This window comes from Prinia subflava, chromosome 14 (genome assembly GCF_021018805.1).
Source record: "Prinia subflava isolate CZ2003 ecotype Zambia chromosome 14, Cam_Psub_1.2, whole genome shotgun sequence".
NCBI lineage: Eukaryota > Metazoa > Chordata > Aves > Passeriformes > Cisticolidae > Prinia > Prinia subflava.
In genome coordinates, this window is record NC_086260.1 from 5249305 (window position 1) to 5262359 (window position 13055).

At 38.4% G+C, this 13055-nt stretch overlaps 1 protein-coding gene across 1 annotated transcript in view; it reads left to right on the forward strand.

Moving 5' to 3' along the window:
* SUCLG2 (succinate-CoA ligase GDP-forming subunit beta) overlaps nt 1-13055 on the forward strand; it is a 117305-nt gene that overhangs the window by 2560 nt on the left and 101690 nt on the right. The window lies entirely within an intron of this gene.

The following is a 13055-nucleotide window of genomic DNA, read 5'->3' on the forward strand; positions in this document are numbered from 1 at the left end:
CTGGCTGAGTGTTTCAAGATAAAAGATTTGGGTTGTCTGCAGTGCATGTGGACAGGAGCATTCAGGCCTGCTCTTGCTGGAGCAATATTTGTGAAGAGCTGTGACAAACGCTCCGGGGACCACTCGGCAGCAGAATTCAATCTTGTTGGCTGGCAACAAATAGGCTCCATTGAAGGCTGTTTATTTGAATGGGAGTTGGATTGGGCCCTTTGGGAGAATGCTGTGTTTTCAAAATAGCTTCAGATGCAGGGAAATTCAGCGATGAATATAAATGAGGAACAATTAAATCAGAGTCATTAAAAAAAAAAAGCTTAAGGTAACTCTCCAGTATTCTAATGGAGTGAGCAGGTTGGTTGGTGCATTATGAGCCCTATCCCAGCCTTCAGAATGAGCCTCAGTCCTGCCAGAACACATCCAGATTCCACATGCGTTGAAAATATTAAAACAAAAAAAAAAAAGGAAGGAGGGGAAGATGAAATTAAACAATATTGCTGTTCTAAAATCTGCTGGAATCTATAGATGCTACAAAATAGGGAACTGCAGGGTTGCTCACTGGACATGCCTTCAGTTCGTAGACTTGTATATCGATAAAACCTCATTAGTGCTGAACAGAGAAACTTTGCCTTTCCTAAGAAACTATCAGCTGGGATAGCTGATCTTCCTTGTGACACAAAACTTTACTGTGAAAGACTTCAATTCATGGCTTCAGAAGCTACTTTAATGTTGAATTCTTCTTTTTTTCTTAGTTTTCTTTGGTGTTCTTGAAAATTTCTGTGGACTGCTTCCCTATTTGGCTTTTCCTGGTTGGCAGTTTTGCTATATTTTCAAGGTTTTACATTTAGAGGCAGGAAACACATGAGCCTACAGACTTTCACCAACAGCTTTTTCTACAGGCACCTCATTCAAATGACAGGAAAGCCCTCTTCAAACTCTAGACAAAACTGAAATGCCAAAGTGGAGCAGATGTTTGGCCCACTCCTCCCCGGCAGTTCCATTAAACACATGGTTATTGAATCCTATTTTGAGATGAAAGAAGGAAATGAAAACATAAATATAACCTCAGACTGTGGGGTTTTTTTTCCCCAGTTAGTTTTATACTAGTGGAACTTCTACCCTGGGAGCAGTCTGGCTCTGACACAGATATTCACAGCTCTGTCTTGAAGTAGAAAAGCTGCACTTTGCTGCATTGATTTACTTTCCTTTGTACCTCATGAAGGTGTAATCAGGGGATAGGGCTAATTAGGTAGAGACAGCCTTCATGAATATGACATTAGATGGAGAATTAACCACACTTGTGGTCTTAAACCTGGGTCTAAATGAATAAATCCTTTTTCCTGACCCTCAGTCTGAACTCCCAACCAGTTTACCCAGAGACTCCTTGCATTCCTTGAGTATGTTTAGGATTGGTCAAAGTTCTTTTATATAAATGCAAGTGGTTTTTTTTTTCATTGATCTTCCTCCTAAGGCACTAGATAAAGTGTCAATAGACAAACTGTGTTTTCTTTACAGTTACCTTAAATGATTGTTTCCTCCTGTTTTTCTCTGGAAATGTCAGTGTGTGTGGTAATTTTCCTTTTTTTTTTAAGTCATCTTTCATTTGGTCTATCTGGCTGATGACTGCCAGCAGGGATTTTATCTGAATGTGTGAAGCTACTGAGATTCTTTTGGGAATACAGAGAAGTGAGATGGAGGTTTAGAAACAGTTGGGGTATAGTTGTTTCTTAGAAGTAGTTCGTTTCTCTGCTATTTTATCCTTTCTCTTATTTAGAAGGTTCCTTTTCACAAAAATGGGCAATGTCCTCATTTAGTATATAGAGATGAGATTTTCTCCCTCCCTGTTTTGGTGGCTCATTCCAAGATGATTTAACCTCAACTGATAATTTTTATTGTTGGCCACACCTGCAGTGAGTAGCTCAGCTCATTATTGCCTTGGCCAGTCCAATTTTTTTGTGCATATTTGTGACTATAATCTACAGCTTTGAGCATATACTCTGAGGATTTTCTCCAGAAAATTTCCTTCTCTAATACTCTAAAAGCAGTTTCTAACCATCTGTGACTCAGCTTATTTCTTCCACAGCACTTCAATAAAACATAGGACAGAAAAGTCATATTACCTGTCCAACTGCATATGACAGTAACTTTGGAACTGGTAATTAAACACTGATCCATGATTAGTAGCTGGTATTGATTTTATTTAAACTAGATAACAGCAGGAGTGGGTATGAAACAAATAGAAGTTAGGCTTGACTATTGTGAAAAATTCCTTTATAGTGGCATTATGCTGTGCTGCTGAATTCTTTGTTGCACAAGTGAGATTTAAAACAGATTCTAAACTGCAAGCTGAAGCTATCCTTTAATGTGGTAATGAAAATGAAAACCCTAGATTGGTGTTTTAGTTTGTTTGTGACATTATGCTGATGGTGATGTTTTTGTATAATTAGTGGCTAAATGTTAACTGTGAAGGAATTCAAAGAATTGCTATTTTTCCACTTACTTGTTGGATCATCTTTTTTAATTCTTCAGTCTACAATTTATACAGATAGCTCAAAATAACTGCAAGTTTTATTTTGTTTAAAATTTGCTGCTTTGAGCAGATTTACCCATGAGCTTTTTTTCTTCCTGTCCTCTCTCTGGTCTCTTTCTAATTGCTTGTGGGTTTCCCTAAACTATAAGAGTCTGTATTCCAAAGTTGAATTAAATTTTATTTTGTTTCTGTGATGATGTGAGAGTTTATAAGCTTTGACTCCAAAATCATAAAGCTCTAGGCACTCACAACCCCATTGGGCTTGAATGTGGGTGGGGGTATTTAACTCAAAGACTGCTTCATTTAAGAAAAGACCTTCTAACATATTTTGCGATACATTATTATTAATTTATATTTACTTACCTTGCACATGGGTAGCACCTGGTGACAGATCAATTTCTGTCTACCCTGTTTGTCTTTAATTGTCATAGAATCAGAACTGGGTTGGGTTGGAGTCTGAGTAAAAGTAAGCTGTGAGAAACAGCCTCAGTTTGTGTCAGGAGGAGAGAGAATCACTCCAAATGTAGTTTACCTTTGATGTCTTAACTCTTGTCCACCTCAATTCTTCATGAGATGCAAACGTTTTGTAAGAATTGTCAGGAGGAATGAAAAATTAAGCAAGATTTTTGATCATGTTTGGTAGGTTTGCCTGCCTGTCCGAGACTTTTGACTGAAAAATATGAAACTGCAAATTAAAAACCGGACACAGATTACTAATGGAACACTTCATCATCTTTTGATATCTTCCTCTGAAGGATCTGTGGACAAAAGGACAGTTTCATTTGACATCTGCTAATTTCATGACAGCCAAGAAAGCAGTTACTGCCTTGTGAAAAAGAAAAAATACTTCATACAGAGAATTAGTATAAAAATGTCAGGAAAATTCCAATTATTGGAGGAGTTGTATGTGCCAATTGTACATAACACTGATGGGTATATGCAAAACATAGAGCTATTCATGATAATTAAAGATGAAAGGCCTATTAAAAGGAACCTTTTTATTGTCAAGATAGTACTTACTAAGGTCTGAAGATGGCATAAAAATGTATTTTCCCTTAAATCTTCTATCGTCTTCAGTTCTGTCACTCCAAACACATTGGAAACAGTGAATCTATTTAATTGAATTCTTTCATGCAGAGTTTCAGTCTAGATTTGTTTTTCAGTTAAATGGCTCAGATTAAAATAGTCTGAAGTAACGCCATAAATTTTGGAAGTAGAGGAGCAGATATTTAGAGCTTGCTTCAAACATGATGCGAGATGATTAAACGTGAGTCCAGAGCCGCTGGAGTGCTGGAGCTCCATCTAGGGAGGGCTGAGAACCCAGGGTCAGGATTTGTGGGCACACCAACATCCCTGACAGGGTTATTTACATTTCTGCTGCAGGCACCTTGGGCAGCGAGAGCCAGGTGAAGCTGAGGAGGCCTCAGTCAGCAGGCCCTGGTCCTCACGGAGGATTTATTCCCTCCAGGTTCTGCTGGAGCGACAGCACGGCAGGGAACACATAATCAAGAGTTCCAGGAGCTTTCTGGAGAGCTCTGATAGCAGCTCCCAAGTGCAGATGTCTGAGGAGTGACAACAGGAGACACTGCTGAGCCTCACATGAGGGAACAAGAACTGGGCAGCCCCCTCTGGGGAGAAGCTGAGGGAGGAACAGTGGCTGTTGTTTATTTCTAATGTTGTTTATTTCTGGGTACAGCATGGGCTGCAATAAGACACAAGAAACAAGGCTGGGCATAGTTGTAATTTTCTTAACCAGTAGAGTAATGCCATCATTGGAATAAATGTAAGAATTGAATGAATACAATGCCACCATTGGGCTTGGAAATGCTGTTTCATTGCATTAAAATTTACCTTACTCTTCCTCCACACAGTCAGAAATGTAGAAATCTGCTTGAAGATCAAAATCTCTGAGGATAATGAGATGATGCTTCATGTAGTGTCCTAAGCTTTGCTTCAGACATGATACATTGAGATTTGAGAATGGCAGCAGAGTGAATTTATATAATTAGGTATAAATAGTGGAGAAATATTAATAAAGAAATTACCTGCAAAAGAAAGAAAAATATTCTGAATGTTTGGCTTCCTATTAAAGGCTGACTTTCACTGATTATTCTGGGCAGTTTCTGGTTTTTCCCCATCTCTCCCCAAGTAGCTGAAGGCTCTCTGCCACTTGTGTCTTTGTCTCTTAGAGTTTGCTTCATGTCAAATGATTTAATTAAAACCAAGACTTGTTAACAATAAAGGGTATGAAGCATTCAGATTGAAACAAAACATGGGTACCAATCCATTCTTGCTGCTTCCAGGAAAGGAATTGCTACAGACCATTTTGGACTGGTTTAATAAACCAGATATGACTTAGGCATGCAGTGAAACTGTTTCTGTAGATACTTTTCTATATTTTTTTTTTTTTTTTACTACCATGAGCATTTGCATTTTTGTTGCTTGGAAGTGTTATGTTGCTTAGTGCTCAAGGTCACATTCTGTGATGACTTAGTCGGGTAGCGTGGACATTATCATGATTTGACTTCGATATTAAAGAACTGGAACAAAAACCCTGCGATTATGTTTCATATTTTCTTCTCTGTGATGAAAAATGGAGCTCAAACTGTCTAAATTGGCATTTTATCGGTGTTTTTCTTAAAATATCAGCGACTTCTAACACTTGAAAAAGCATTCTTCCAGGGTATGGTAGGCGTGAAACACTTCTTTGATAGATATGATTACTTGAGATATGAATGCAGAAACATTTCTGTTCATCTTATTGAATATGCTTTGAATTTTGTAATAATTTAGGAAGCAGAATTTGCATGCAGGAAAGAAAAAAATTGATAGTGGCTACTTTGTCTCATGTTTGGTGGTACAATGGTTTTAGAATTATTTTTTCCTGTCTATGTTTACTATTTAGAGCATTTCTTCATAGTTGCATAAAGATATAATTTTAATTTTGTAAAAAATTAGGAAATTAAACACTTTTTAAAGATCAGAACAAAATATAAAATGTTCCCTCAAGATACTTAAAATAAAAAAATATTTCTGATTTATGTGGAGAAGATGGCTTACTTTACTTTTTGAATGTGTTGTGCATATCACCAAAAATCTTCTTTTATTTGCCAAGGCAGGGGCTGTGTTACAGTATTTTCTGCAACTGATTATGCAGTTGTGTATGGTAGTGAGATTATTTTCATCAGATACTTCAAAGCCTTACTTTTTAGGTCAGGAAAATATGCTTCTCTTAAAGCTTTGAAGTTCAAAATAAGCAAAATGAACATAATTTGACTAAAATTAATTACTAATGCAAAGCAGAACTTCTAATGGCGAGAACATTGACAAAAGCAGAAATTGAATCTCGGAATTCTTGTTCTTCCTTTACCCAAGCTAAGGCTCTGAAAATCGATTCCAGAGGTGTAAAGCCTCTGTAGACATGCTTGCTCTTTGGGCACATGTAGATGTACAATAAGGAATTTTAATACTGTTTTGTTACGCTGCAATTTGGTTTAAAAATGAAAGGAAAAAATATTTTGCCATCAACTTCTGCAGTAAGGACAGAGGGCATCGTTTGGCCCTTGAGTGGACTGGCAGCTTGGTGTTTTTTGACTGAAAAATATGCTTTTTGTGACATCTTGTGTGTGATGTGACCTTCTGCAGGTTGTTTGAGCCAGACAGTTTTCATGTGATCCCACAGAATAAGGATCCTGCCCTGTTTCAGGGGTTTTGGAAGCTGCTGATTGTTCACTGCTCAGGTGAGGGTTCATGGGCTGGGGTGTGCTCAGGCAGCCTGTCCACACTAACCAAAATGCAGCCCAGAACTTCCCAGGGTCATGAAGGTGCAGTCATTTAATTTGTAGACATTTTATTTTGCTGATTGCATATAAAAAGAGTCCTGAATACTCCCCTGGGTGGGCAGCAGGATGCAGTTGTCAGGGAATTGGTGAAGTCCTGCTTTATTTGGAGGTCAGTCTGTAGCAGCTTGACTGAAACAGCTGCTGAAAAAGGTGTGGGAAATGAAGGAGAGGTCAGGGTCTTAATGTTCAGGAGGACACTCTTCCCACCCTCTCCTCTTTCAGTTTTGAGGACTGTAGTCCTCACAAACCCATACATAGAGACACCCAGAAGGATCATCCAGGTGCTGGCTGCTGGGATGTGCCTTGTAGAGCACAAGGATGTGAGCTCAGATTCTGGTTTGGAGAGATAAGGAGAATAAGAATGACAGAAGAAACTCAAGTCTGACCCCGTGCATGTTCCTGGTAGTTTACAATGCTTAGTGGGTAGGAGAATGTATTTACAGAATAGCTGTCAAAATCCCTGATTGTAAGCAAGCTGTAAATAAGTCTATAAAGTGTAATTGTTACTGGAGACTCTAAATCTGCAATGAGTGAAGGACTTGCTTCAAGTTCATTCTTGCGTCTGCTTCCTTGCATGAGAAGTAAACAGAAGGATAAATCAGAAAGCTGAGTTTGTACGTACATAGGCACACTGGAAGATATAAAGGCATATTGGGAGAGAATTGTGTGGTTTCATTTGTGTTTTCTGGAGCTAATGACCCTTCTGAGCCCTGCAGTGGAAGAAGATCACACCACGCTCTGTCGTGTCCAGGAGAGGGCAGAGGCAAAGCCTGGGATCAATCAGTTTGCTATCACTGATTACAGGAGGACAAGCAGGAGAACAAGATCGAGTCAAAAGAACATGGTAGGGCAGGCATTCAGAAACCCTTGAACTAAAAGAACCCTTTTTGTCTTGCAGTAGACAGCGAGCAGGAACATTCAGGAGAATTGGTAAGGGAGTCAGTACATTTTGTTAAGAATGCAGTCAGGATTTTCAGTGCCACTTCTACTCTGAGTACATTTACTATCCTTACCATTTCTTCTGCAATACAGTGAAATACCCAAGACATAACTGAGATGTTTCTAAAACTATATGGGTTTTATGTGCATATTGCTATGGTTTTGTTTAAAGGGAAAGGTCCATGAATAGATACTCTTCTGGTTTTTTAATCCAATCTATATGGTTTTGTAATCTAAAATCCAGAATTGTGTAAAAGATGGATGCTGTCTTCTGAAATCCTCTTCTGTTTCTGTGACATTTGTTAAAGCACAGCAAAATTGTACTGTTGGAGCCACTGTGGAAAGATTTAGAAGGTGGGCTTTAATAAAACAAAGGAAAGAAAGCCTTGCCAGCATCCAGCCACTTCAGAAATGATGGACATCTTCCTGATGTTCCTTTTTCCCACTGAGGGATTCCACCACTGAGAGAGGAAAGAAAGCACTGAGTCAAAAATAAAGAAGGATGTTGAAGTATCATTATATGTTTCCTAATAAATATTGATTGCTATGTCATTGCAGTTCAATATATCTTTTAGTGAAAGGGAACATTGTTTTAAAGGTGGAAGAGGTAAATCCTCATGAATATTTCATATATTTATTAAATGAATTAATTTTGAGCTAGTGGGTAATGAATGAAATGTTTAACCCCCCCCCCCCCCAATAATGGTGGAATTTTAATTTTAATGTGAAAAAGCTTTAATAGAGCCACATATTCCTAGATTGAATTACCTTGGAAAGTTGGCAGTTCAGCTAGTGAGCGAGTTTTGGGAAATTTCTCCCACTTCAGTGAGCAGATTGGGGGAGAGTGAGGGAGTTTGATTCATGACTTGACTTTGGGGTCAAATCCAGTAGGCTTATTTCTTTAGTTAAATCATTCACTTTCCCAGGTTAATTTTAACATTCTGGGTAGGCTGTTCAGGTTGAGACTGAAAGTGTTCTTTTTATAATTGGTTTCTGCAGGATCTTGCTACTTTGAACTGTCCTGTATTATACAAAAATGTCAGACCTTCCTACTCTGCCTAAAAGTGCTCCCTGCTGCAGTCCCTTGTGTCTGACTTTGTATTTTCTTCTTAAAAAGCAGAAACGTGGCTTATTTGGCTGTATCATGTAGAGGATATTTTAGAAGTGTTTATGTGCTAGAAATTTCTGTTCATCTCTGTGGTATTATTGAAATAAAACTCCTTCGGTAAAACTGAAATTCGAAGGAGAACTTAATATTGTTTCTCATTTAAATTGTGTATGAATAAATGATTACAAATTGGCAGATATTGCTTGTAGTGATTCCTTTTTTGAGTGAAAAACCAATTTCTATTTCTTTCTTAATTTAGGAACTTAAAATTATTAAGAGACAAAAAGAGAAACTAGATGCAGCCCCAACACAAGCGAAACGAACTATGAATTGAAAATTCAATCACTGCTTTTGTTTCCAGTTGCATTGCACTAAATCTGGAGATGAATCAGCTTTTGCATAGGATTTATTAGTAACAGAGGTACTGCAGGTGGTTGTGTGGAAAATGCCAATATCTCCAGTTTCCCTGGGGGCTCAGTGCATCCCCAGGACAGTTTGTGTCCCGGTTCAGCACGTGCCTGTGCAGGGGTTTGTGGAGCTCTGGCGTTGCACACCAGGTGGGCACAGTCTCTCACCTGTGTCCAGAAGCATCCAAATCCCTGGAGGTGAATTCCCAGGTGCAGTGATGCCTTAGGGTTTTATCTTTTCTGTTTTTCGTGTGTTTGTAATCCTGCAATTCTTTAGTGTGTAACTCTAAATTCATACAGAGCGTTGGCTACTGTTGTCCCGTTTTGGTCAGACAAAACAATTCCTCTCCAGGCCTGGGAATTGAGGACACCTCGCTGTTTTGGAAGCTGAGAAATGTAAACTATGGATGCTGACAGCCTGGACAAAGAGAGATTTTTAGGTATCAGGCAGCAGCAGAGCTTGTGGGAAAGCAAATCAGATAGACTCTGGAGGAGCTGGGAGAAGACATTCCAAACAATTTCTAATCTTTGCACCTGCTGTTTCTCCAACTTGTTTACTTGCAAAAATGTTTAGGAAAAGGTGTTGGTCTGAATGACCAATCATGTCCAATTGTATCAGAACAGTGTATAAAAAGGATGTGCTTTTTAATAAACCTTGCTATATGCCCTCCAAGAAGATTGGAGTGATATCATTATTTCAGCCGTCCAAAATACAATAATGATAGTAAACAAAAGTGATTTGGGGGGAAAGCAAACTTGGGGCTAAATGACTTCATTATCTGACGCTATAATTGGAAAATTAACACCCAATATTCAAATGGATCAAACTTATAAAAGCATGAAAACCCGTGACCCATTGTCCATTTTGGGTGTAGCTCCTGGGCAGGCTTCATCTGCCCTAAATGTTGTACCTGAAGGCCCTTCAAAAAATATTTTATATATATATATAATAATATATATACTATAAATATAATAATATATAATATATAATAGCTTTTCATTCTCCTACTTTTGTCTGACCTCTGTTTTTAGGTAGTCCCAACAAGGCATCAGTAGCAGTAGGTGTTTAGGTCTGTGCACTTCTGAGAATTTGTGCCTTTTTCAGAGAACTCACCCAGAGGATTCGCTCGCTACCAGGCTTTTATTATTCCATTAAATAGTGTACAATATTTTCTGCTTTAATTTGTTTTGAAATAATTCAGCCATACTTTATAATGCCTTATGGAACTCATCGATATTGCCTGTGTATCTGTCTAATGAGAGTTCAGTAAATTAGCATATTCATTAAAGAAATTATTGTTCTGTTAGTAATTGGTGACTGCCTGTTTCTCAACAGATGAGTGATGTCAACTGGCATAAATTAGTTTAGTGTGCTTTGTTAGCTACAGGTAGGTAATCTGTGGTTGATATCTGTGCTTTATTAGGTTGTATTAGAATAATCACTGCTGCCTGGTGATGGGAGAAAAGCAGTTTCTCTTAACTAAAAAGGATGAGATCCCTAAACATACCTTTAGCTTTTCAGTTAAAATATCTTCCTTGCCTAAAATTTCTGTGTTACTAGTTTAACAAAGCTCTTGCCTTTGTTTCTTTCATGATTGTCACCATCTTTTTTTCCTGCTGTGATGCACTGATTCCTCTCTCTGGTTTGCAGTGTCTCCTCTTAAAAAGAATCTTGCAATGTGTGGCAAGAGAAATTGGCTTTTCCTTGAACTGTGAAAAGGAATTCAGGGGAAGATTTAACTAAGCACTTGTTTTGATTGTATTGGCTAGAACTAAATGGTGCCACAAACACCTAATATAGTAATTAAAAAAAAAAAAAAAAGAATCCTGTGATTGTTTCAAACTAGATTTCCGAAGTTCTTCTGAGTGTTACTGTTCTGGGCAGTGAATTGCAGTGAATGTGAATAATTGCTTTGGAAGGAGAAATGCTCTTGATCAGGTGGTTTCATACTGTCTTTCCCAGGCTTGGTTTGCAGCAGGCAGTGCAGTCTCATTTTCAGTAATGAGAGCTTCTGAGGAGAGGTGGTGGCCTGTTTCACTCCTCTGAAGTTTTTAAACTTGGATTACTTAAAATTTACGCTTTCCAGCCTCTTGGCCACCCTCTCAACTATTTGAGTCCATTTTTTTTTAAAGTTTAACAATAGCAATCCTAGTAATTATAGTAACTGTGAGCTCCTTTTATAAATAAGCCCCCCATTTCTTTTTCTGTATTTTTGAGTATATGAAGAGAACCATTTAGTTATTTAACACAGGCATCTTGTTTCAAAGAGTCGTAGATGTTAGGAATAGTAGTAATGATCCACCAGAAGAGGCAGCCCAGATTTACTAAACTAAAATGAAAGGCCATACTTCACATGTGTTTTTTATTTTATTTGAAGTTAGGTTTCATAAACCTTCGTTGCACAGACAGATCTCACTCGTTCTGAAAAGTGAGTATAGGATTCATTGGTATAAAACAGTAAATTGCCCCTGCAGTTTATTGATCAAAATGCCTTAGCCTGTAGAAAACTGAGAAATGTGATATGTTTGGGGGGGTTTTGTTGTGTTGTGGTTTTTTTGGTGGTGGTGGTGGTTTTTGGGGGGTTTTGTTGTTTTTTGTTGTTGTTTGTTTGTTTGTTTGGTGGTTTGTTGTTGGTTTTTTTTTCCCTCCTGTGTATTTTACTACTCAAGATACTTTTGTGCTGTATTTTCAGGAATAATTATGGAAATAAAAGGCCCACAGCAGTTAACTAGAGTTTGTGTGTTGGTTTTAAGTTAGTTAAAACAAATGCCCATTTGTAGGAATAAGTATTGGAATGTTTAAAGGTCTTCAGCTGTACCTGTAGATTTTAAAACCAAATGCTCTTGTTTAAGGCCTGGTCTGTTTATGGTGCTTTGATACAGACTGAAAAATCAGCAATTCCTGACTGCTGTAAACAAAAGTATGGAAACTGGTTTTGTCAGGTGTTTCCATGAGTTTTTCCTGGTTTGGCTGAGCGTTCATATTAAAGGAGAAGTCTGTACCTTCTCATGCTCTTTTAATGTAAACACCAGCTATGTTCTATAAACATAGGCATTGTTTTTACATTCCCTGCTGGGACAAACAAGACTGTGTGACAGTCCCCTTGACCAATGTGGTAGGGAGGTGCGAATTCCTTCCTCCAATCCACAGGCCTCATAGGAAAAGTATAAAAGTAGGTTTTTGTAAATAAACCAGGGCTTCTGCCCTGCTGCTCTGTTCCACCCAGATCTGTGTCCCCATTCTGTTTTCTGGCTAGGCCTGCACGGCAATAGTCAGGGAAATATTCAAGACTTCTTCCTGAACTAGCTCACAGAATCAGTTTTATCCCTCATAAATACATCACAGAGGTCTGGATTGAGACTTTGATGGTAATGCTCGGTGTTGGATGAGGCTGCTGGACCCTGCTGGTACCACAGGGGCCTCGCTGCCATATGGCATCCCAGCTAAAGTGGCAATTTGGGATGCTGATGGAAGGCAGTTCCCTCTATGGCTTTTGAATAAGATGACCTGGATGCCTGCTCCTGCTTTGGAAGATTAAAATTGCTGGTTTGTGGCAGCCAACAGGACATTAGTGGGAAGGACATTTTCTGTCCTTTTTCCATAATTTGCCAGCAGGTTTGCAGCATTGGCCCTCTCTGGAGAGAAGGGGATGTCTGCTGTGGCTCGATGGGACAGCTTCTTGCCCATCAGCCTTCCCATGACTCTTCCCATTTTCTTTTGTGTTTGAAAGACTTGCTTTGCTACAGAGCATATTTTTGCTTTTTATGACTTATATTTGTGATAAACTTCTGTTTAGTGTGGTGCTGTTTTGCTAAATTTTTGTTTCTTGTTAGGTTAACTTACTCATTTCGAGGGCACTGCCAGCAAACTGAAATAAGTGCTTTAGTTTGTTTTCAGTGGCCTATGTGGTATATTTTAAGTACATGACCTAATAAAATGTGTCTATACCTTAAGTGGTTTATATGAGGGTATTCATTTTAGTTTATTTCTGACGGTTTCTTTTTGAGAGAAACTTCTACATCTTTGTCAATTACAGAGACTATATGTCAATAAATATAATAAAGGTTTATGCCTCATATTGATGAATGGTCTGCTCTTTCATTGCTGTCATCTTCGTGTATCTGCTTTCCTCCATATGTGCTTGGAATTGTATTGCAGGTCAGAGAGCACAAATTGAATAAACTGGAATGCTGTAGAATGTGTTGGCTAAGCAAATAGATATATTTTTGGTGAC